Source organism: Epinephelus lanceolatus, chromosome 7, assembly GCF_041903045.1.
Source record: "Epinephelus lanceolatus isolate andai-2023 chromosome 7, ASM4190304v1, whole genome shotgun sequence".
Lineage (NCBI taxonomy): Eukaryota > Metazoa > Chordata > Actinopteri > Perciformes > Serranidae > Epinephelus > Epinephelus lanceolatus.
In genome coordinates this window covers 5,608,952-5,634,246 of record NC_135740.1, presented here as the reverse complement: position 1 = coordinate 5,634,246, position 25,295 = coordinate 5,608,952, and positions in this window count along the sequence as shown.

Here is a 25,295-nt window from a genome sequence, read left to right as displayed (position 1 = left end):
AAATAAAAGAGGGAGACAGGTTTTTCCTATTTTATCTTATTTTGTTTTATTTCTCCCTCTCCCCTCGCTAGAAGCTTCAGACCTCCCTCCTCTCAAACACGGAGGTCTCCCTCTCCGCAGCTGAGCACCCACGGTGCACACCAGGCCTGTTAAATAGCCTGTAACTGTGTAACACAAACTCAGTGCTTTGGTCATTAAATAATGTCGGGCTCGGTTCGGGTTCGGACAGAAATATGCTGCCCGTGCCGCACTCTAACACACACACACACACACACACAAACACACGGAAAACCGGACATTATCATCAGTTTATAAAAACCCCCCGGACGCCCTGGACAGGACGTGAAAAGTGGACATGTCCGGGCAAAAGAGGACGTTTGGTCAGCCTACCCAAATGAGTTTGTCAATTCAGTGTATTAACAAACTTTTGTAAATACAACGTACTGAACAATAAAACAATTGGGCCCACAGATTTGTTACCATTACAGTCTGTGAAAGTCCATGTAGTTTGAGCTCAGAGGAGTTTCTGTGCATTCAGAGTTCAGTAACTTACAACACTGCACCATCCTGACCATCGTAAATCCAGGCGCCTCTGCCTAACAAGGTCCTTCACAGAAAAACAAACAAACAACACTTTTATATCTTACGGCAGATGCCAAAAAAATTGATGTCAAAGGATGAGTCCTGCAGTGTTGTGTTGTCCTCTTCTAATGTAGTGTTATCCTCTCTTGAGCCGCTGATGGACATAAACTTAACTGCTAAGCTAGCTAACAGCTAGCGAGCTGAAGTCCACACTAGTATAAAGCTGCTAAAATAGCTAGCTAGATGCTTGCAGGCTAAACTGTCCACAGACTTCTTCTGGCACGGCTGGCTCCAACTGTGTGAGTTACCAACAGAGCATCAAAGCAGAAAAGATAACTGGAGTGCTTGTAAATGACGATGAAAGGGCCATTAACCATAACATGTTAACCATAACATGTCTTAAGTGCTTTTGATTCTACTACTAACATTAAGGTGCAAAAGGACTAAAACAATAGTATGAAATTCTGATATTGCTCTGTGAAGATAATATTCACAATTACCATAAGGTTACCAGACACCCAAATAGTTTATCATTTCAGTGTATTAAACTGTTATGAATGAAACCTACTGAGCAATAAAACAATTAGGCCTGCAAATATGTTACGGTGACTGTGAAAGTATGTAAGAAGGAGCTCAGAGGAATAAATCTGTGCATTCAGAGTTCAGTAACATACGTCACTGGACCATCATGACCATGGTAAATCCAGAGGTTGCCGCTAATGAGGTCCTTCATGAAAAAAATGCCAACCCCCCCCCCCCCCCCCCCCAACACACACACAATTTCCAAGGATGAGTCCCACTACTCTATTGTCCTCTTATGATGTCGCATTATCCTCTCATAATCTGCCAACCGACGTAAACTCAACTGCTATGCTAGCCTACAGCTAGTGAGCTAAAGTCCACTAGTTAAAAGCTGCTAAAATAGCTAGCTAGACACCAGCAGGCTAAACCGTCCGCACAGTTCTTCGGGCACGACCTGTAATGGGCATTTTTTTCCTCAGACAAGCAGTTAGTTTGATGCATACCATTCAATGTTAGTGTTGGACTATCGGAAATCGAAAGCCGAGAATGGCCGCGCTTGTAATTACCTTCAAATGTTGCATGAGCAACAGGCTGGTAAACTACAGGCTGGTCCGCACTAGGATGTTTTACTAGCCAGCAAAAACATTCACACTAGAGCAGCATCAGCCATTGTGATGAGTTGTGAGCTGTAATTCAGCAGTACATAATACGTCATGTGTGTCTGACTGTGAGTGGTGATAATGTTGAATGGATTAGTGGAGTTTGTAAGTTTAGCTAATCTTGTTAGCTGCTTAACAGCAGCAGAGCAAGCAGCCACCAGCCTCCAGACTTCACATCTGTTGATCCTCACAGGACTCCACTCAAATCTGGACTGTCTATAGAAGTTTTATGGGTTGATGCTGTTTGACAGGCAGGTAGGAGGCTCAGTTATCTGTGAGTGTAGCTGTGCTAAATTTTATTTTAAATTCTAGCGAGATCCCAAAATGATTTCTAATTTCTGATATATGAATTAGCCTAACTGGATAAGTTTAAGATAATAAAAAAACACATAGAAAACCTAATGACCAAAGGCTGACTAAAATGTTCTGAATTTTCATCCACCAAAACTATGAGGATAAAAATGAAAAACATGTGACTAAAACTAATAAGCATTTTTGTCTCGAGTCTAAAAGTTACTCTAAAATAGCTGTCAAAATTAACACTGATGCATACTGAGGCCTTTGTTGTTCTTCTCAGTTTCCCTTAAGTAGCCTATTAAATCATTAATTAGATTACAGTATAAAAAAAATCTTCTAATTCTATGCAGAGTGACAGATTCAAACCTGTAACTGACTTTAGAGTTTTCATCCTTCCATGAGATTGAATATTTTACATGTCTTGTGCATCTCTTTAGACATATTTCCCAAAAATTAATAAATTCTTTCATATTTGGTGTCTGTAGCCATTTTGGGATCACCGCTAGAATTATGAATAAAATTTAACAATGTTTATGTGACAGCATGAGTCTGTAAAGGTTGACCCACCAGTGGGTTGCTGCATCAGGTAGTTGTTTCTTTTGTATTTGTCAATCATTTCATTTGGTGATGGAAACATATGGTGCAGAGTGCCAGATGAACTCAATCACCTGTTATCTCTGCCCTGATAATACCCTGTGATGTTGAAACCGGTCTGTGTTTTATTAATATAACTGATAAAAAAAAAAAAAAAAAAAGCCTTTTTAAGTACATCTCATCCTCTCTGGTGCCTCAGAGTGTCTGAAGAACATTTTCATTACCAGGTTCTCTGGATTTACTGCATGTGAAATTAACTGAGCACTTTGCCTCTGCAATATTTTATGATTTCACATCATGGACTAATTGTTTTTTTTCTCCATCCTACTTTAAGGCAGTGTAAGAGAAGTAAAGTTTGACATGAGCAGCTGCAGTGATGATAAGTTACAGAGTTACAGAGTTACCATCACAAACTCAAAGTTCATCAAAAGGACATCAACTAAAGTGAGACATCACAGAGCTGCTAATGACGTTTGATTGACAGGCGATATCGGGGAAGTGGAGAGCACAAAGAAAGCAACGACTGCTCAGCAACAAAGATGGAGAGAATTAATGAACGCTCAAAGTGACAAAAGACAGAAAATAGAACTCAAAGACTATTAGCAGTTGACCCACCTAGAGGAGTCTAATTAGTGCAACTTTATATGAGGAGTCATTTCTAATGTGGGGAATGCGATAAATTTGACCCTTTAATTATCCAATTTAAAAATAAAAAAGGTTCCATCTTCTTCAGTTGGAGGATTTTACTGCTTTACCCTGTTGAATCATTATTGTAAAGTGAATACCTTTGAGTTTTGGTTGATTGGACAAAACATTTGAAGACATCACATCAGTGTGATTAGCATTTTTCTTCCATTTTCCAACATAGATAAAACAATTGACTACATGAAAATTAATTGACAGATTGACTGACAATGAAATAAATCACCATTTGCAGTTGCAGTCAGGTTTTCAGTTGTATCCTCTGTTGTGCATTGTACCTGGATTATTTTTATTGCAGGGCTAAAGTTACAAATTTTGTCACTCTTTATATTACAGTTTATATTACAAAGGTTGCCAATGCTGACGTCTGCTGACAGAGCAGTGGCATTTCACGACATTGGTTGTTGCCTGCTGCCTCTAAAAATGATGTATCATACCACTGCACAAGGGGCCTCTAGAGGTCTGTCTCTGACTCCCAAATTACTGACAAAGCGGCAGTATATGACAAGTTGAGGACTATTTTTGGTGGCGGATTAATCCACATTTGGTGCTTTGGTAAGTAGTCAGCCAAGTTGCCAGAATTTAATGTTGGCATTGTATGTCCCTGTAAACCACAAATACATTACAATTGTACGTTTCATTCCCATCACATCAACATTTCCTAAGTGATGTAGTTTATGAGCTGACTATCATCAGGAAGTGGAGGGGATGGTAGATGGCGTGACACCTGAAACACGCCTACCAACCTGCCAACTGGTGCATAACATTGTTACACATTGTTACACATTGTCAACACTGTTAAAGACTGGCAAAAAAAAAAAAAAAACAGTTGTTTTTAGTGAGTTATCGCTGTGTTTCCAGCAGAGGCAGGTAAAGTGGTTGTTTTTTACAGAGACATTGCTGCTTTTCCAGTGAGGGTTGTGCCCCTAAAGTCAGGTATTTTATGCCAAACAGGTGGTGCTTTTGAGCAAGGCACCAAACCCCCAATTGTTCGGGGCACCTGTCCGTGGGAAGAATTTCATGCGTGTATAGGTCCTGTTTGTGCATGTGTGTGTATTTCGCGCCTGTGTGTATATGTACATTGTAAAGTTTCAATGTATCTGCTAAATCACACATGTCCAAAGTCCGGCCCAGTCAATCATGGCGTGTTGTTTAAAATATACTATATGTAGCCCTCCACACAATATTGGTCAGTCAAGCAAGTTTACTTTACATTTCTTACCTTCATCTCATCATGCAGGACTATCATGCAGTTTGTAGACATACACCAGGAAAGGAACCTATGGAGATGTGTTTTCATAAACAGATGGTTAATTGGCAAATGAAAGGGTTACCTAACAGCAGACATTTCCTGCCAGGTAGCAGATATGGTCACTGCAAAGTAGGGTAAAGCTGCCAACGAAGACTGGAGGAAAGTTGAATACTTTTCCACTGTAATGTAACAGTTGTGTTTTTCTCATTTGTATGGGATTGTTTTGTTTTGTTTTTGAAGCAAGTGGCCCTCCAGGTATTTCACATTATCTAATCGCCCACATTCAAAAAGGTCAGAACACCCCCACGCTACATAATAATGTGCAAATGTAACGTATCCATGGTTTAAAAATGTACATTGCAAACCAACTAAATTATCTGTATCAGTCTCTGTAGTCGGAATAGGCAGTTTAAATGAGTTTAAACTGAAAGTGGGTGAAATTAAAACCATAAACGTTTGGGGCATACCTTAAATTTGTTATTCTAACCCTTTAAAAACGGAAATCTGGCTGCCAGATTGTTGTTTGCATGTCCTTGTTTTAACAATAGATAGAGCATTCATTGCATCATTTTGCAGCAGAAAGCTAAAGCTGTTTAATCACATCACAACCTTATGTTACCCTATGTTATGTGCCGTGGAAACATAGTATTTCATCGTAATAACACCAGTAATTCCCTTTAATGGTAGCAGGGCAATGTTATTTGCATAATCCTGTGTGTGTATATATATATATATATATATATATATATATATATATATATATATATATATATATATATATATATATATCTACATACATATATTTAAAAAAAAAAAAAAAAAAAAAAAACATGATAAAGCATACTTTTTTTCCTGCAGCAGGATAGTTAAGGCTTTTGTCTTCCCTGTCACCATGTCATTACTCCTTTGTTACCTCACCATGCTTCCATGCTTGTGGCTGAAATGTAGCATTTTGCTGTAATTACACCAGAATTTCCTCTGGAACTTCCCCATAGTTTAGTTTAGTTTGGTTTAGTTTCTTTTATTCCTGTGTCATGCACCTAAAAGTGCCCAACCCTCATGGGTTTATAAGACACCAAAAGAGATAGTTTCAGCATTCACAGATAATTCATAACAATTCAGTTCATTTCAAAATAACAAAAAAGAAACAAACATACTATAACAGCTCATTCTTGAACAAAATATTCTGTCTTCTCTCCCAGGCCTTGCAAACAAAATATGCAACACAAAAGGTTCCCTTCCTGAAACATAGTTCAAGCTTTTCATAATCATCCAACTCAAAGAAATAAACATTGAAAGAAGACATTCTACGTAATAATACCTCCCTCTCAGCCTCAAAAACAGGACAATAAAACATGAAAAAATATGAACTTTGTTCTCAATTTCCCCTAATTCACACAATAAACAAAGTCTGTCCTCCTCTGTACAGTTACTAAACCCACCAGTCTCTAGAGCTAGAGGTAACATTCCTGAACTTAGTTGTGCAATGTGTTAAAATTATACCTCACAAAGGGTTCTGTGCTGTAGCTGTTCTTTATAAGACAGTAAGTTCGCAACTTTGGTTTATACCAAATATCAACAGACCATGTCTCTTTATAAGTAAGGAACATTTTACTCCTAATCTCCTGAATATCACAAGATAACCTATTCTGAAAAATAAATGACATATCATTCAAGTAAAATAAGGATTTCAGCTCTTTAACCCAAGGATGACCGTGTGAGATACCCCAATTAAATATCTTTTTAGTGAACCTTTGATCAGACATCTTTACAAGTCTTTTCCAAAACCGAATCATTTCACATCTATGCCCATAAAGTCTGTACAGGAGTTGTTTGCATAATCCTGTAAATATCAATCTAAAATAAAAACCATAATAGCTAGAACAGAAGCAGAAAGCTGAGGCTTCTGTCTTCCATGTCATCATATTGTATGCTCCTAATGACATCACTGTGCTACGTTACATGTGGTACAAAACCACACGAAAATGCAAGGTGGTGTCAGCGGAATAACTGATGAATCTATCACAACGCCTTTGCACTTTGCACTTCACATAACTTATGAAGTGTTCATAAACATATATATATATATATATATATGTATATATAGATATAGATATTTATCAATATGTTTTATGTTTTTAATTTGTGGAATCTGATTAAAAAACATCAATTTTTTGTACTTTTCAATACTTCTATTACGTTTTTTTGACTTACGTAACCTTTTATCTTTGGTTGTACAGAGTTTAGGGATATGAAGTAGTTGAGGATACTCCAAGAAATGACAAAAATTCCAGTGTAGGCGCTTTGCGGAACCTTTCTATTGCAGAGTTCAAAGGGTTAAGCCTGTAAGTGATATGGGTTGTTTAGAAGTTGCTACATTTGTTATGTATTAGAAAACTACTTAGAGAACAGCCTCAGGATTGAGCATCAGATCAGTTTTGATCACAAGAGTGAGAGCTGAACACACCCACACAAAAGAGGATTTTCCTTCACAAGTACGGACATTGACACATTTTACTCGGATGATACTTGTACTTGTAAGTAGTGCGTTATCTGTATCAAATACTTCCTTAATCTGAGTATTCAGCTAAACTCTACTCAGTGATGTGTTTTAAATAGTTTTTGGCTGACAATGGACAATTAGGCTGATACACACACACAGTAGTTGTTAGAGGATACATTCATTGTAGGTTTGAGTCTGCACACAAGATGTGTTGGGTTCCAGTTCAAGTTGATACATTTTAAGCAACAGGGTAGAGTTGGCACAAAGAGGTTAGATATACTACCACTTGCTTTAATCAAAAATATTGCTATCATGGGTCGTAAATCCTCATTAGTCATCACTTGTGCTATAATTCACTATAGAGGGTAAGGCAAAATGCACCGGTAAAGTTGTGTTGTTTCATAATGTTAAACTGGAGTGCACTGTAGGTGAAGGTGGCGTATATATTTCTACACATTCCAGGATTTCTAATCACCATCAACATCATCATGTCACTTCAGGAGAAAAGCAGGCATTGCCAGTTTAGGGACACATCAGCGTCAGAGCTGCTGCTAATGTTAGCATACCACATAGACAAATGAAAGGAGAGCTGAAGGAGGGGTAGGGTCAAAAAGGCAAAGAGGGAAAAAAACAAAACAAGTAAGCAGGTTTTTTTTTTTCTTCTTTTCAGTGGATGTGAAGGAACATGCTGCCTTCCAGGCCATTCCATTGCATAACCTGGCATACAGTCCAGAACTCCTCTGTCTGCCTCCTTTATTCTCCACAGCATAATGCAAACTCTTTTATACAGCACCAGATCCCCTGCAGTAACACTAGCATGCATGTGCTTTTGAACGTTCTCGAACACACACGCACAAAAGGCTCACGCACGCATTTTACTTCCAATTCCAGCCATTTAGCCTGAGTACCACTCCAGCAGAGTAGACCTATGTTGCCATGGCAACCGCATCCCAGCAGGAGGGAGGATGAGAGGATGAGAGGGAGAGAGAAGGATGGAGTGAGGTGGGAAAGTTGAGCTGAGATGAGGAGTGAGAGCATGAAATGCAGAGAGCAAGAGTGAGACAGAGCGAGAGAGGGGAGGTGGAGAGTGAAGTGCGAGACAGTGAGAGTGGTGGGGAGTGAGAGGGAGGAAGATAGGGATGATAATAAAGGGAGAGCAGACATTAGAGGAAGAATGTGGGGGCAGAGAGACGACATAAAAGCAGACTGAGTGTACAGGGACCAAAAAGGGTTCAATTGAGCAAAAGAACACAGCTACTTTTGTTTGTTTTATGTTGTGTGTTTTTCAGTAAATATGGTGACATCAGTAAACCAAAGCTGTGTCCCTCCATCAAACATGCCTGCTGGAGCTGCAGCTTGTGTTACACCCTGACCATATCCCTGACCTCTACCTGTGGGTGACGGCTGCCTCGCTGAACTGCTGCAGCTTGCACGTGTGTGGTGTTCAGGCAGACAGAGCTCCTGCTGCCAGCCCTATCTTTCTACACTGAGTTTGCCTTTGATAATGACTGTCAATAATAGGTTTCAAACAAAAGAAGGGATTCTGTTCATAGAAACACCAGAGGGCTTTCATTTAAAACAGAAACATAAAGGGTTGAGCAAAAATTAATTAGAATTTTTCCTGGTCTGAGACAGACCAGACAAACTGCAGGGAGAAGTTTCATGTTGCTGTTACGACATTTTGCAGATTATTCTCAGTCAACGTTTTGCATGATATCCCATGAATTAGCAGCCCACAAACAGCCATAATTTAAAGTTACAAAATTAAGCTTAAGTTATGGAGGTTAGGTTTAGTTAACTAAAGTTACTGTGGTTAGGTTTACGAACAGAACAACACGTTCTCATCCCAAGTCATCACATATCAGCGCTTTGTCAGTGGCCTTTCACGTCTACATATTATGTGCTAGGTATCCTCTTGCATCTGCTGTTGAAGCGCCTGGATGCTGCAAACAACGCAGGGATGTCAACAAAAGCACATGGTTAGATTTAGAAAAAAACATCATGGCTTGGCTCCACATTCATACAGGAAATGGACACCGGGCTCCCGGATAAAAGTCTGGGCCCATTTATTTGGACCCATCCACCACTCCTCCCCACTCAACCTAAAGCAAGGGTGTCCAAACTTTTTAGAATGGGGGCCAGATAAAACAACGATGAAAACACCTGGGGGCCAACTGATTCTTGCATCAAAAGTTGTTTTTTTTTTTTTTCTAAAAAGTGAGATAAATGTAACAATTTTTATCTTTTAATAAAATATTACTACTTGATGCCTGTCTACAGTGTAGTGTATGACAGTCCTGTCATTGTGAGGTGAAGGGTAAAAATGCAAAGTGATCTTGCTCGATTAACCATTATTGTGTAAAGGACCACATATGGTATATTTTGAAAGTCCAGCCAAGGGCCAATTAAAATTGGTCTGTGGGCCACAATTGGCCCCCAGGCCAGACTTTGGACATGCCTGCCCTACAGGGACTTCCAGCTCCATATTTTACATGAGCATTTCAACCTGATGCCATCCAGAAACCCATTATACTGCCACAACAGATGCAGTCTGGCTGTGTTATGAACTGCAACACTGGTCTGCGTATCAAACTGCCACGTCAGGTGCCGTATCGCTGATTGGTGGCATATCATAATACGTGGCAGGTTATGTCTGGCCGAGCTACAAACTGATGCTGCCTGGCAGCCTGTCATACTGCTGTGAAATTTGGCTCATGGCATCAGATGTCTGATGTGGAAATCACTCAAAAAGCGGCAGTATTTCACAACTTAAGACTGAGAACACACTGGAAAGGCAACATGGTGAGGATGTACCATAAAATGACTTAAAGTTCACACAGTTCTGATCACTGATCTCATGGGGAAAGTCCTGTGTTTTAGGACCCATCCACCACTCCAACTTGCTTGTAGTGGACCACTAGGGACCACTTTCTTCTTTATTCCTGTCAGTGTATTGGTCACATGACCACAGCCTTCTACAATAAGTGGGTTATGCATAAATTACTCGCTCATCATTACATGGGATATGTATGAATTTTGGTGCAGTACTTTTCACAGGAAAACATACAAACAGTACATGGGAATGGTCTGCAATTTGATCATCAACAAATAATTTTTGCTGTGTTTTTGATGAGAACTGCTTGAAAAAAAAGAATAGGCTAGACTCAGATCTCAGCCAAGCATGTGCTCACACTGCATTTGGGAATTCCTCATCAACTAGTTAAGATAAAAATGTTCACATTCAATCACATTAAATTTCTATTTCTGTCTTTCTATTTATGTCAACTAGCCTCATATTTTACAGTTTATATGTAAGATTTGGGGTTTCACGTCCACATTGGAAAACTGGCCATCAAGCGATACAATTTTTATTTTTTTGAAGCAGACCCAATGAATGAATTATGGACAAAGACACTTGTAGCTCTTCCACTACACAAAAAAACAAGTAACACCCACTAGCATCTGGCTTTTGTATATAATGGGAATGGTCACAATCAGCATTCACACCCAGGTTAAATGACTCTGCAGTAGTCATGGATATATATTGGCTCTGGCTCCGATCAGCAGTGATGGAAATACAACACCCAGGTGAATGTGCAAATTTTAGTCCCTTTACAGGCAAGATGCAATGATGCGCCACCCCAAAATACCGTACGTCTCCACCCAAGCAGTACACAAACATCAACCAAGTTTGAAGGAGAGACTGAATAAGTTAAAGATACAAAAAAGAACCATCGTAAAGTTTACACAGGCCTCCATGCTCCTTTCTGCTGTTTACTAACCTGTTTTCCTATGCAAATGTGATACACCTCAAAAAACAAAAACAAAAAAAAACACACACATACTCAAAAACAACCTCTCTAGGATGGTCAGCATTGCAGGGAAAGTGATTGGCAAGTCATAGAAACAACTCAGCAATATATCTGAAAGTGCTGTTTGCAGGAAGGCCAAACATATAATTGCAGATGCCTCACATCCATCAGACTTGAGCTGCGCCCATCTGGGCGTAAGAAGTCCTTTATTTCTTATGCCATACATGCAATGAACATAGAATGACTGCATCACGGAACGCCACTTTTTTTTATAAGATGTGCTCTCATTTACTACACATATATAACTTATTAATGGTGTATTGTGTCATGTTTATGTACCTTTGAAGTGTTGAGAAAAGCCAAAGACAAATTTCCACTTAGGTAGACAATACATTTATAGATCTATCTATCTATCTATCTATCTATCTATCTATCTATCTGTGTTTAAAACTTGCATACACATGCTAAGTTAGGTGGAAAAGGGGTATTACAGATTCCAGTATAAACATGCCCATTCATTAAACTCACCATGACATGCAGCTACCTTCACAAACACACACAAACCAAGTTGTGATGTACACTCATCAATCATTTTCTTTGTTTAGCTCATGGTTTGCAAAGAAAGAGAGACAGAGGAAAACTCTTCCTCTTAGTTATTTTGGGTGAAGTAGAGTTGAGAAAAAAATATTTGATTTATATAATTTATTATCTTATTACTAGCAGTGTGACAAGGACAGGTAAATCAAAGGCTTGGAGGAAGGTAACAAATGCCGTTAACTCTGCGCCCTCTGTTGTAAGAACCATCCAAACAGTTACATGAAAGTATCAACATGAAACTTGATGCAAAAAAAAGCTGTAAAAGTACACACACACACACACACACACACGCACACACACAAAAACAAAACACAACAGCTACAGGCATTGCTTGCATCATCAGAGAGACCTTTCTGTCAGGGGAGACAGTGACATGCCTCCGCTGGAGCAGTCAATGACAAAGTCAGAGGGTTAGGTGATGTACGTGTTATATTAAGTGTTAAATCTCTGTACATTCTGACAACCATGACTGATAGCTTAGTCTTTGGTCAGTAATGTGGGTCTCACAGTCTTGCCACTCAAACAGAAGATAAATTTGTGAAGTTCTCTCTCCCGATTGAATCAAGTGGGACACTACGAGCATTCAGAAGCAGGTGTAGATTTAGTTAGTACCAACAAAAAGATCGGAGCTGCTAATAAATTGATGAATGCTGAAATCTGACCAAATGTCTTCACTTCTGTTCCTGGGTTATGACGTTGAGTAATGGCCAGAAAAGTGCTTTTGCCAAAAATTATGATGTTGCAGTGCAGCTGATCTTTATCCTTTTGTTATAAAATTTAATCACTTTATCATTCGACAATTTCTTCTATTAGAAATGGTAAAAAAAAGGTATTTTGTGAGGTCACACTGATGTTGACTTTTGACCTTTGATCACCAAATTCTAATTAGTTCATTGTTGACTTCAAGTGGACATTTGGGCCAAATTTGAAAAAATCCCTCAAGATGTTCTCAAGATAGCACGTTCACAAAATGCAATGGATGTGGTCACAGTGACCTTGACCACCAAATTTTAATCATGTCATTCTTGACTCAAATCAAACATTTGTGCCAAATTTAAAGGAATTCCCTCAAGGTGTTCTTGATGTATCACGTTCACGAGAATCAGATGATGCAAGGTCACAGTTACCTTGACCTTTGACGACCATTAACTAAAAAGTCCATTGTTGAGTCTTAAGTGAACCTTTGTGCCAAATTTTAAAGGGGCAACAAGCGAAATCGTTTCACTGCTAGGTTTGCTGTTGTGCACTGCCTGTAGACCAAAACAAAGTGTGTCATGAGCCACACCTCCCTCTACCTCTGCTCTCCACCCCCACCCCTCTGCTCTCCACCCCCACCCCCCCACTCGCCTCGTCTAAAGTTAGTTTAGCAGTTAGCAGTGTCTTTCACTCACTCACGGTCTCTGCTGTGTTTAGCTGTTCCCCTGCCTACTTCAATGATGATGGTACCTGTAATAAATGTAACATATCTGCTGAGATGGAGGCGAGGCTCAGTGAATAGAAGAGCTGGTAGTTCCTACTCCTCTCCGTGAGTGAGAGCGATGTTTTAGCCTGGCTACATTTTACAATGCTAATTGCAAATGTTAGCTGGGCTGCAAGGCTACTCACCTGACACAACTGTAACACCTGACCCATTGCTGGGACAGAGCTCTGGACATTAACCCATGCTACGATTGTAACATTAAATTTAATTGAATTGACATAGCAACATGTGCTTAACGTTACTGTAACACTAATTAAAACAGACATTTGACTTTATGTTGTACCTGTCCAGGAGAAGAAGAGCTAGCTCTGAGTCAGATTGTAGCCCCTTTAGCTCTTGCAGTGCTCTCCACCTTGGAAATGCAAGGCCAATGTTAATCCGGGTTCTGTCCCTTTCTTTATCCAACAACTTCTTCGCCAACAACCGTTGTTTCTTTAGAGGTAATGTCAGATCCTGGTTGTCTTCAGGTGGACGTTCTGCTCTCTGCCATTTCATTTTGAAAATATGCGCTGCCATTGCTCACTGGCTGTAGCCTTTTATAGGGAGGGAGGGCCAAGGGCTCCGAGAGGAGGAGGAGGAGACGATTCACACAAACGTACATGAACGCGCAGCCGGACCGGCTTGTAAACAAGGGGCTGGAGATCAACACAGAGAGAGGGTGTGTGAGGTCATGCTATACTCCAGATGAAATTACACCTCTGGTTCTTCACATAGCAATTTTTTTAATTCCTTCAATCTAGAAATGATGAATTTCCTCTTATTGCCTGGACAACCCCGAAAACATAATGCCTCTGACCATGGCTATCACAGGCGTGGAGGCATACAAACGAGAGTTGGCCTGCTTTCCATTGGATACCCTAGCTAAGTGCCAGCAGTTAGCTAGTTAGCTTGTGTAAGTGTCAGCTTTCCCATTACATCAAATGGAACATTCCTTCAATAGTACAGTAGCTTGCAGTGTATGTTAGCAGTGTAGGAGAAGGAGCCAAGATTAAACATTGTGTTTACAATCAATAACTGACAATTCCTGTGTAGTTTATGAAAATGAATACATTTTTACTATTAAAATATCATAATTTAAAAGATGGACTATTCTTTTTAAATTATCTATAGCAGCAGATTTGAGAAATGTACATCTGAGTTTATATTTTTGCCAGCTGAGTCAAATTGTTTACACAAAATTCAACCTTTCAGCCTTTCTTTCATTATAAAACATTTGTTGTAATATTTGACTCATTTCTTTACAGGGACTGTATACAAGGCAATTAAGTATGTGCATTAATATTGGATATGGTATATGATTTTACAGTTAATTAAAATTCCTCCCCTGGATTGATGAAGGGCATGCTTGCTTTCTGGCACTGTGCTGGTAACACTCATTGACTTTTTTCTTTTTCACTGAATATTTTGTACACCCCCAGCAGCCAGAGCTGCAGAAGGAATGCACTGCCCTGAGGTCTGTGTTGTTTGTCTAAGCACATATAAAGCAGAGAATGCCTGTCTGTCTCTCTGTCTGTATGTATGTCCTTCCCATATCTCAAAAACTGTTTATTTGATCTACTTCACACTTGGCAGGTGAATTGCTGGAGACCCAGTGTCAAATTTGGTGCAATTTGGACATGCAGCACCTTCAGTATCAGGCAGTGGTCGGTGCAGTTGTAAGGAAAATGCTCAACTTCAGCAAACACTGAAATGAAGAGACTCGGAGAACCACGGAGAAAAGTTACAGCCAACGGGGTTACTTTAATCGCAGAACTTTAGCATACAACAGTATACTAGTCTACACAGCAAAACAGATGGAAACAGCAAAACAACAATGAACAGTCACCCTTCAGATGCTTTTATAATGGGCGTCTTCTTGTTCATGTGCATGTGTGTGTATGTGTGTGAACACGCTTGGGTCGTATTTCCTGGAAATCTAAAGTTCTCCTGATTTCCTACTTATTCCTAGAACTGGACTTATTGCGTCAGTATTTCCTGTCTCCTTTGTCTCTCTCAGAACTGGCAAAAACAACCGTTCCTATTGCCAAACTTGGCACATCTGTTCCAATGGTCAGGTCACCCTAACCCAGAACGTTCTACTTCATTTGACCTTCCAAGGCTTGACTTACGCACAAATACTCAAATTATCAAAACACCTCTTATGGGTCCTTTTTACTGCCAAATCTGATATCTGACTAGCTGCTTCCTAAACCTTGTGTAACTGACTTATTTTTCACCTTTGATATAAAATGATACATTACCTGCCTCTACATAGTAGTGGGGGCGGGGCTTCGGGGCTCTGAGGATGCTGGGTACAGCTTGCTCTCTGTTGCTTACTACAGTGCCTTCAACAACAGATGAAGAAAGAGAGATCGGAGATGTTACATTGTAGCAAACTCAAAGATTTCAAGCATCAGCAAAATCACTTTCACTTTCTGCTTTTGTTCATGGACCCAAGAAAACAGTGTTCGGAAGTGCTGTTCTTGAGAAAGCTGCTAACTTATCATAGTGACTCAATCTTACTGTATATATCTAGCATATTCACAACTACCCCTTTCTATTTATTCTTAATCCTGTATGTGTTTTATATATTACTGTTTATTCTGGATCAGCTGTTCTCATGCATTGTTCATACATTTTCTTAGGAAAAGTAATGCACCAAAATAGGGGTGTCCCTGACTAAGAATTTTCATAGTTGAATCTGATGTTTCCTTTAGCCGACTATTCGTCAAATCATGTTGTTTTCCCCCTCATTGATTAATGAGCTCATTTGCGTCAGTTTCCGCTCCAGAGAAAAGAGCTAAAACACCCAAATAAACAAATTTAATTCTTCAGTTGGCATAATAAGATAATAATAATAAAAGTAAAAGTAAAACAGTGTTCCTTCTTTCTGGTTTCAAGTTACTTCATTAATCAACTCAGGTTCATACCAGTTCATCCACACGGACCGTGCGTCACCGCTTTCAATCGTCGGACAAAAAGTAAAAAATAAAATAAAAAAATCAGAGTCTATCAAGAAAACAATCAGCGTTGAAATTCGTTTCAAGACACTTCAGGTAAACGAATAATCCTTCAAAAAAGTTTGATTTGAGAGCACATACCTCCTCCAAACTTCAGCACTGAGCGGAGGACAGTGACACAAGGGAGCCACACTGGTGCACCGGCTTCGCTGTCCTCAATGCCGCAGAATAGCGCTGAAACGGAGATAAAGGGGAACCCCTTTTTTTTGCTTATTTTAACTGGCCCATCCAGTTTTCTGGAGGCCCACCCACAATCAAATTCCTGGCGGCGCTACTGTTCCAAAGTGTTTGTTTATGCGCTCCGCCACCGTAAATCATCACCACATGATTCCTGAGCGTGGCACCGCTGCTGCTCACCGCTCCCTCCGGGGATGGGTCAAATGCAGAGGACAAACTTCACACACTCAGGTGTGTGACAATCAGTGGAACTTTAACTTTTACTTTAAATCACCGTAGGCCTCGATGCTGCTCTGATGGTCCTGCAGCTCACTCACCTCAGTTTATTTGGATCGAGCAACTGGGTGATTTATTCATGCGTAGTAATGATTATGCCTACTGATTAAACGCATGCATCATTTTCAATTTTTTATTAACAGAAATTAGGCTGATATTTGTATCAAAATAGGCTATATATCATGAATTACTAGAAAACAAATACATTCTATGTCAAATCAAGATGTTCAGCAGCAGTGAGCACCCCCATATAGTCAGAATGGTACGGTCTTGTTTCATAATCACATTTTGTGACGATTCGACGGCAGCAGTCGAATCAGACTTCTCCGAATCGAATCGGGAGCTGCCCATTGGTCCAACAACCCATTGGTCCGACAGCCCATTGTTCTGACCATATTAAACTCATTGTTCCGAAGTCCTGTTGTTCCGAAATCATCATGATGCCCTGTGGTTAAGGTCTGGTTAGGTTTAGGCACAAAAACCACTTGGTTAGGGTCAGGAAAAGATCATGGTGTGGGTTAAAATGAAAAAGAAAGTGACAAACACATAAGCTGTGAGCCTGCTTCGCCTCAAGCCTTTCCCAGCTGACCTAGAGCCGGTCGCGGTGCACCATCAAGGCAGAAATACGCCCGCTGGGAGCCGTTCAGCACCGCGGAGAGCTCCCCACACAACCCGGACCCCAGAGTTAATAACAGGAGGTTATGGTGTTTTATTCTCTCCTCTCTATGACACTTATATCTCAACCAGTAGCCTACATTTGTTGCGTTTGCTGATCCTCTATGGTACATAAATACAGTATAGCCTAGTATAATCACACATCGGAACAACGGGACGTTGGACTAATGGGATATCGGACCAGTGGGCTGTTGGACCAATGACATGGACCCATCAAATCACCGAATCATCGACTATTTGGGGTCACCCCTACACCAAAATTCATACATATCCCACATTACGATGAGCCAGTAATTTGTGCATAACCCACATATTGTCGAAGGCTGCAACCATGTGACCAATGCAATTAAAGTAAAAGAAGAAGGGGTCCTGGGCGGTTTGTAGAGGCAGGTTGGGGTGGTGGATAAGTCACAAAACACAGGACTTTCCCCCAGGACTTTCCCCAGGTTACTAATGTCCAGAACTGTGTGAGCTTTAGTGAATTTTGAGTCATTTTAGGGTACGTTCTCACTATTTTTCTTCACCTTCACCTCACCATAGTATCTTTACTTGCCAGAACCTAACCTCTGTTACTTCATGTTAATTACATAACTTGAATGTAATGTTATTCTTGGGGCACTAATTCATAGGATATCATATTAAGTGTTGTGTGAGGATACATTGTCTGTATTTACTTGTTGTGTTTATCTGCACTTAACTACTTTTCCCACTGCTTGTTAAATGCTAAACCACATTCTGTTAGTAGTCAGTACCTGTACTCTTTGCAATAGCAATAAAGTTGACTCTAATTCAGTGAGTCCTTTGTAGCCTACTAACAATTAACTGTACACTTTACTGGGTGGAGTATCACTGTCATTATCTCAGAACTGAGTAAACAAAGAACTTTAAGGGGCTATAAAGCTTGAATAGCTGTAGACTCTGCAGTGTTCATGCCCAGCTGTTTGACTTAATTGAAATCAGTGCCTGTCAGCGCGTGATTTTCTGAAAAGCTACCTCTGTTAAGGTAGCTTTTGGGATGTTTTATTGCGTCCAAGCAATTTTTTTCACTACCCCAACAAAAAACTTTGCTCGTGATAAACTCGGAATCTTTAAAACAAATACACTACTGTACACGAATATGCCACTATTATTCTGAATATGACAATATTCTAAATTTAGTGACAAAGAGGCAACAGATAGCATCTTTTCCTAAATATATCATTATGAAAATAATGTGGGTTGCACAGGGTAGTGGCCACAGTAAAATCAGATTATCAGCGTTTACATAGGTTACTTTGTGGCTTTGCAACATTTGCAATAAGCTTCTGCCACCGGTGCCGAAATTTCTCTGAAAAAAATCTGCTTTACGGCAGGAAACACGTCATGTATTGCTAAATTGGTCGGTCAGCCAATCAGGGACTGGAGCCGGTCCTTATGAGGAGTTGGGCATGAGATAGTTGAGTCACGAGCACAATGGCAGTTTGGAGACAATTGAAAAACGGCCTAGCAAAAGAAAATGAGCACCTCTGTCTGAGGAGGCAAAGAAGAGCAAAAAGGAGAGTGATAAAAGAAGAGGAAAAACAAGAAGAAACCTCAGTCAGGCATTCAAGAGATGGAGGGAGCTCCGTGACCAAAGAGGCTTCAACGCCGGTGTCCAGCTAGCTTTCTTTCTAATGGATCAGTAAGTAACACGGCTAAATGTTAGCTAGCCGAGAGAGGACTGTACTGTACTGGCTGCTAGTTCATTCTTAGCTGGCCAGCATTGCAAATCGCCGCAACCAGGGACCAGGTAGCGAGTGTTGGTCGGCTAACATCCTTGTTGCCATTCTACGGCAGCCCTCTGACAGTGATACCCCCCTCCCTTCCTTCTGGTCTCTTCTCATGGAGGCAGCTATCGATGGACATTGCCCAGCTAAGTTACGCCCAGCTAAGTGAACACTGGACTTTGTTTTCCATTCAATTTGAGCTCCAACCGGCCGCATCCTTTCCATACGGTACGGTTTATTCTAGAATCGGGACTGTTTACATGCATATTGGTATAATTCCACTGTGTCTACTGTTGTTTGAACTGATACTGTACATAATGGTATTATTTACTGTGAGCTGTTTGTACTGGTACTGTGCATTCTGGTATAATTATTTGCATTACTATTTGTTTTTTCTTCAGATAAATCTGATAATTGTTGCCCGGTCTCTTTACTCATTTATGAGTAAGGTGGCGCCAAGCTAAAAAAAAAACAAAACTAATCCTATCTGTTGCCTCTTTAAAGGTACAATTATTCCTTGCAACACTGCCAACTGTGCAATACCATGCAATTATTGGTGCAATAATTCAATTGCCGCAATTATTCAACTGTGCAATATTCTTCAGAATACTAATTTATTCTCAACAATACCTCTTGAATGTATATATTTATCCAACATATAATGCACATAAATGTACACATTTCTTATGTTTATTCTTATTGAAAGTTGTATTCATTTATTAGTTATTGTATATATTGCAGTAAACATTAAACAATAAAACACATTATGCTATACTAGTTTATACAGTGTAACGTAGCATAATGGAGATATTTCTATATTTTTACACACTTAAAGACTCAGTACAGTGAACACATTTTTATTCCTAATATTTTAAGTACTAGTGTTAATCAATGATAATTTTTATTTATTTTTTTTGTCTTATTTTATTACCTTGTATTTACATACTTCTATTTCATACTCTTATTCGTACTTATTATCCTCTATTCTTTACATCAGACTGTAACAAATCAGAATTTCCCTTTGGTGATCAATAAAGTATTTCTGATTCTGATTTTCTCATTAATAAGAATCACATAAACTGCATATTGGTTATTTGGCCTTTTTCCAAAAGAAGCATTTTCAGATTAAGATGTGGGGTATTTAGGTAATATTTAGGTTTTCAGAGCATTCTTTAGACATGTATACAGCTTATTCGGAGTATTAATCTCAGCTGGGTTTTTTCCACTGTTTATGAAGCACAACCTCTTGCCTGTTGACTAGGAATGAGCAATACACCATTGTCTGTTTCTGTGTTTGTATCTCTTCGACCAATTAAATTCTGTACCCGTATCCGTGCACTGAATGGGCGGGGTTTGAACCGGAAGTGAGAGGGGAATTCAAAAGGAAATGGGTGAGACCTACCTAGATGTTATCATTTTAAACCTGAAATTGAGTTGATCAGAAATTGCTTTATGTATTATTTATTGGAAAACTAATTACAGAACGATCTCTGGATTGAGCTTCAGATCATATCTGATTACAAGTATTGTTATGAACGCTGAATGCAGCTACACAAATTAGGGTTTCCTTCAATACCGCTACAGACATTAGCATATTTTAGAAGAAAAACATCAGGCACTCATGCGTGGAGCAGGAACAGATGCATTTGAACTGAGTTAAAAACCCTTTATTTCAAATCATGGCTGCTTACATTAAAACACTGACCAGTTTCTACTCTATGGTCTTTGTCAGGGTGCAAAAGGGTAGACAGGAGTCAAGCAAACATTGTATAAGATTGGTAGGGGGTGTCAACCAATCTTGATCAATAGGTGAGCACAGGAGGGTGACAGCAATGGATCATAATGAGAAGCCATTTTGAAAGTGACATGCCTCCACAAGTGTTTAAAAAAAAGAGAGAAATCCCTGTACTAAAATGAATAATACCACTAACCATATATCAAAAATATGAAAAATATGCATGTTAAAAACAAAAAAAAAAATTACTATAACATACATCAGAGGAAAAAAAGGAAGGCAAGATTAGCACATTTTACTACAGTATTTGTAGGGGATACTTGTTAGATCCAAGTATTCAGCTTAACCCTACAGTTTACAGTCAAGACTATGGCCTCTAGTTTCAACCTGATCTCACAGAAATACGTGAAATGACCACGACCTCTTAACACCGCATACCGTGGTGGCAGCACGTAATGGGTTGAAATTACATGCTGCCACCACGAAAACAATGCCAATGTAAAGTCAATTAGGGTCCTCTCCCGTGGTGGACACACGGATTCCCTGATTCAGTCACGTCACGTCAACCTCGTTTTCCTCAATGATATCTTTAACATTCCTGTACACACACAAAAACGCGGAAGTGTCCTTGATAACTCAACAATATGACAGGTTAATGTCAAGGCCATAAAATAAAATAAATGTATTTTGCCAGCTTTTGATAGCGTAGGGCTTTAAGAGCATTGTGCTGTGGGTGGATGGGGTGTGTTCCACTACTGTTTTGTAGCTGTTGTCTGCCGTCTGTGGGCTTCATTCCATTTCAGATTGCCATCCGTCTGCCGTAACTGAATCCAAACACCACTAATAAATAAATAAATAAGAAGATAAAAATAAGGCTGAGCACGGAAGAACCAGAGAGGAAACACCATCACATGGAGCCGTCTGCCCCTGGCAACCCGGCCACCCTCCACTCCACCAGGGGAGAGTGGACCCCAAGCCAGGGCCACAGAACCAGCGGCTGCCCCGCTGGTTATACCTCCGACCGTGGCAGCTGTCACACAAATACGGTCAATATAAAACATTTTGTTAGTAATAAAAAACAAATGTAATCTCAATGTGAGCCAGCCGGCGGGATTGTGGCTGAACCACTTCCAATGTTCATTCATTCATTCATTCATTCATTCATTCAATCGCGTGTTCAGTGTGTGTGTGTGTGTGTGTGCGTGTGTGTCAGAGAGGAGTATCAATAAAAAAAAAGTTTCCAGTAATTATTTCGGTGTTTATTTCTTTTATTGTTCCGGTTTTTTTAATTAAATTGCGTAATATAGCCAACAATATTATAGACCAAATGTTAATCTAATTATTATTGTAGAATGTATTTAGCAAATCACCACTCTCAACTGGAGACAGCAGCAAAAAAAAAATAAAGGCATTATAAAAAGCCAACAAATAGTGTTAATTAATTGACGTGAGACATTGAAGAGGTTGTCTCCTATAGTCTGTAATTTTTTTTATTTTTTTATCATAACTTCTCAGAAATTACTCAAAAGTAGAACATGCTAAAAGTAAATACAGTAATAGGCTAAATAGTATCTAAGCAATAATAAAGTGTCTAAACAATAATAAATATTATCTAAGTTATCTATTAGGCTACCATTCCACTCTGTAAATAGATTTTAACATTTCAATATGATTTTAATATTATTTTTGCTTATTTCATTATTGTTATTATTGGTTTGACTTTTTAGTAGTATTGTATTGTCTGAGGATGACTCATTTTAGTAACTATCTACAGTAAAAAAAAGAAAAAACAAGCAAAGAAACAAATAAAACTCATTTTATACACGGGGCCTTCAAAGTGCTCTCTGAAACTACACCTGGCATGGCTTGTGTCCAAAAAATGAAAAAATCTAAACTTCGTCGTAGAGCTAAACCAAATACATCATTGGAAAGGTCTCAACCTGGAGAGTAACATATGTCAGTATGAAGATTCTACATGGCTCCTGCTTTCAGCCATTGACCTTTGAACCTTGACCTCAGTGCATGTTTGAGGGCTTATAACTCAGCAACTAAAGGGGGTACAGACATGGGACCAACTGTTATAGAGAGCTCTTGACCTCAGCTATCATGTGAGTGTAGTCAACAACTGAGGGTGCTGTCAGATATGGATAAAATATGGATAAAATTAATTTTCACCCATTTAGAAATTAGATATTTAAAATCTGATTTCACAAATGTGTTTACCATCCCCTTAAAGTCCACAGTGTACTCTCAATTCAGTATTTACAACTTCCAAATCTGGGAAAAACACTTAGATTTTTAAAAAACTACAATTCCCTGGGACCGCGCCATGCAGTTTGATACATATCAGCAACATAGTTGTAGTTCTTCTGATTTGCAAAGTAGGGCTCTAAATAGGGTTGTAAAAAGATATATCTACTGAATATATCTCATATCAAGTAAAGCCGAACAAGTTATTACACTCCACCTAGATGAACGATGTTAAGAAAAAGTAAAGATGTCGGCTAATTTTCGATATTTTAGCTAATACACTAGAAACGGCATTTTTGGGACAGTAGGTCAATCTAATATCTACTAAAGCCGAAGTAGTTATTACACTGCACCTAGATGAACTATGTTAAGAAAAAAAGCAAGGATATTGGCTAATCGTAGTTATTTTAGATAGTACTCTAAAAACGGCGTTTTTGGGACGGTAGGTTTTTTTGCGGCTTGTAAAACAGGGTCGTAAAAAGATACATCTACCGAGTATATCAAATGTCTAGTAAAGCTGAACTAGTAATGACACTGCACCTAGATGAAATATGTTAAGAAAAAGTAGGCATGATGGTTCATTTCAGATATTTTAGCAAGTTCTCTAGAAACGGCATTTTTGGGATTGAATATTTGAATAGGCTATAACAAATATCTAGAACAGCCGAACTATCACGTTATTATCATTATTATTATTATTGGTGGGAAATTATAAAAGAGGAATATATTTGCCGTTTTAATATCAAGAACACTTCCGCGTTTTTGTGTGTATACAGGAATGTTAAAGATATCATTGAGGAGAACGAGGTTGACGTGATGTAATTGAATCAGGGAATCCGTGTGTCCACCACGGGAGAGGACCCTAATTGACTTTACATTGGCATTGTTTTCGTGGTGGCAGCACGTAATTTCAACCCATTACGTGCTGCCACCACGGAATGCGGTGTTAAGAGGTCGTGGTCATTTCACGTATTTCTGTGAGATCAGGTTGCTAGTTTCCCGGCGCGGCGCAGGGTGGCACAGGGTGGCGAACCCCGCACAGAGCTAGTTTCGAGCAGCGCAACCTGAGGCACACTCAGTTTGGTAGTTTGGCAGACCGAGGTGCGCTGAGATGGGTGTGGCGGCACAGCAGGGGGAGGTGTCGACAGATCCAGCTTGGCGCAGTGACAGTTTCGTGCCAAAAGGCTTCACCGAAGTGCGCTAAAAGCTCGCCAGCTGAAACCAGGTCTACTGTCAGCGCAGGCGGAGCACAGCCAGTGTAAGTGGAAGTTTGGCTGACCGGCGGACAGTGCACACACGTCACCAAAACCTCACAGGCAGGTTTCCAGAATATCAGGCACATTAACAATGCAATAAATACCCACAAAACCACAATTCAATGCAACTATCTGCAATTAGCACATAAATGTATCTCTATCGACTATCCCGTCACATCTGATGTCAGATCAAAGGGGATTGGCACCGTTTGGAACGTTTGGCACGCGTAAATGGAAACCCAACCTGATTTGATTAAAACAGCTGCAAACTAATGAGTTCACATCCCTCTCAGCCAACCACAAACAGCCACAGCATCAGATAGGGAGTATATATTCAGCATCTGTCATCTTAGAAAAGTCAAAAGAAAAGAAACAGAGTGAGACTGCGAGAGAGAAAGAGAGAGCAATGATTCCGTATATTCGGACACTGCGAGCTTGGATCTCCCGGACCAAAACATCAGTTTCCTCCTGGGAGAAGTTTGGCCGTCTGACGCTGCTGCTCTCTTCTACCATGGCGAATTGAGTAAACTCTCATTCGCGCCTTTGCGCGGCGCATTTAAGGGCGAGGAGAGGGGCTCATTTGATTGGTGTGATGTGTGTAAAACCCACTCCACGCCTTCTCTCCTTCCTCTTTCTGACTTGCGCAGGTAGGAGGGACGGAGGTGGGAAAGAGGAGTAGCTGCGCCAGCGCATACAGTGTGCCAAACTTGCAAAATCCGCCACACTGGCCACACCCAGTTGGCAAAGCACAGGTGCGCTGCGCTTCCGCCTCACCCGGTCTGCGAAACTAGAGGCCTATGTGTCATATCATGGCTACGTTGTACACAAACACCAACGGATTGCAAGGCTGGTATAGAGATACAAGACCAAAAGAAAAGCACATTTTTGGTCAGAAGGAGAAACACACCTACTTTTAACATCATGAAAGACTTGAATATCAACAGGTTTTTGGATATGTTCAAATATAGCAATGCTGACCTTTTCAAGACATTGGCTGAAGAAATGAAAGAGGGAGAATGTGTTTGCACGGTCCACTATGTCTGCCACCAGGGAAAAGCTTTGAAAAAATCTAGCGACAGCCGTTTTACTTTTTCGTATTTTGACATAATAAACGACATGTTACGTTAATCGAAGTATGCATGGCTGCATTTACCAGGAATATTGGTGGGATATTTATTTTCA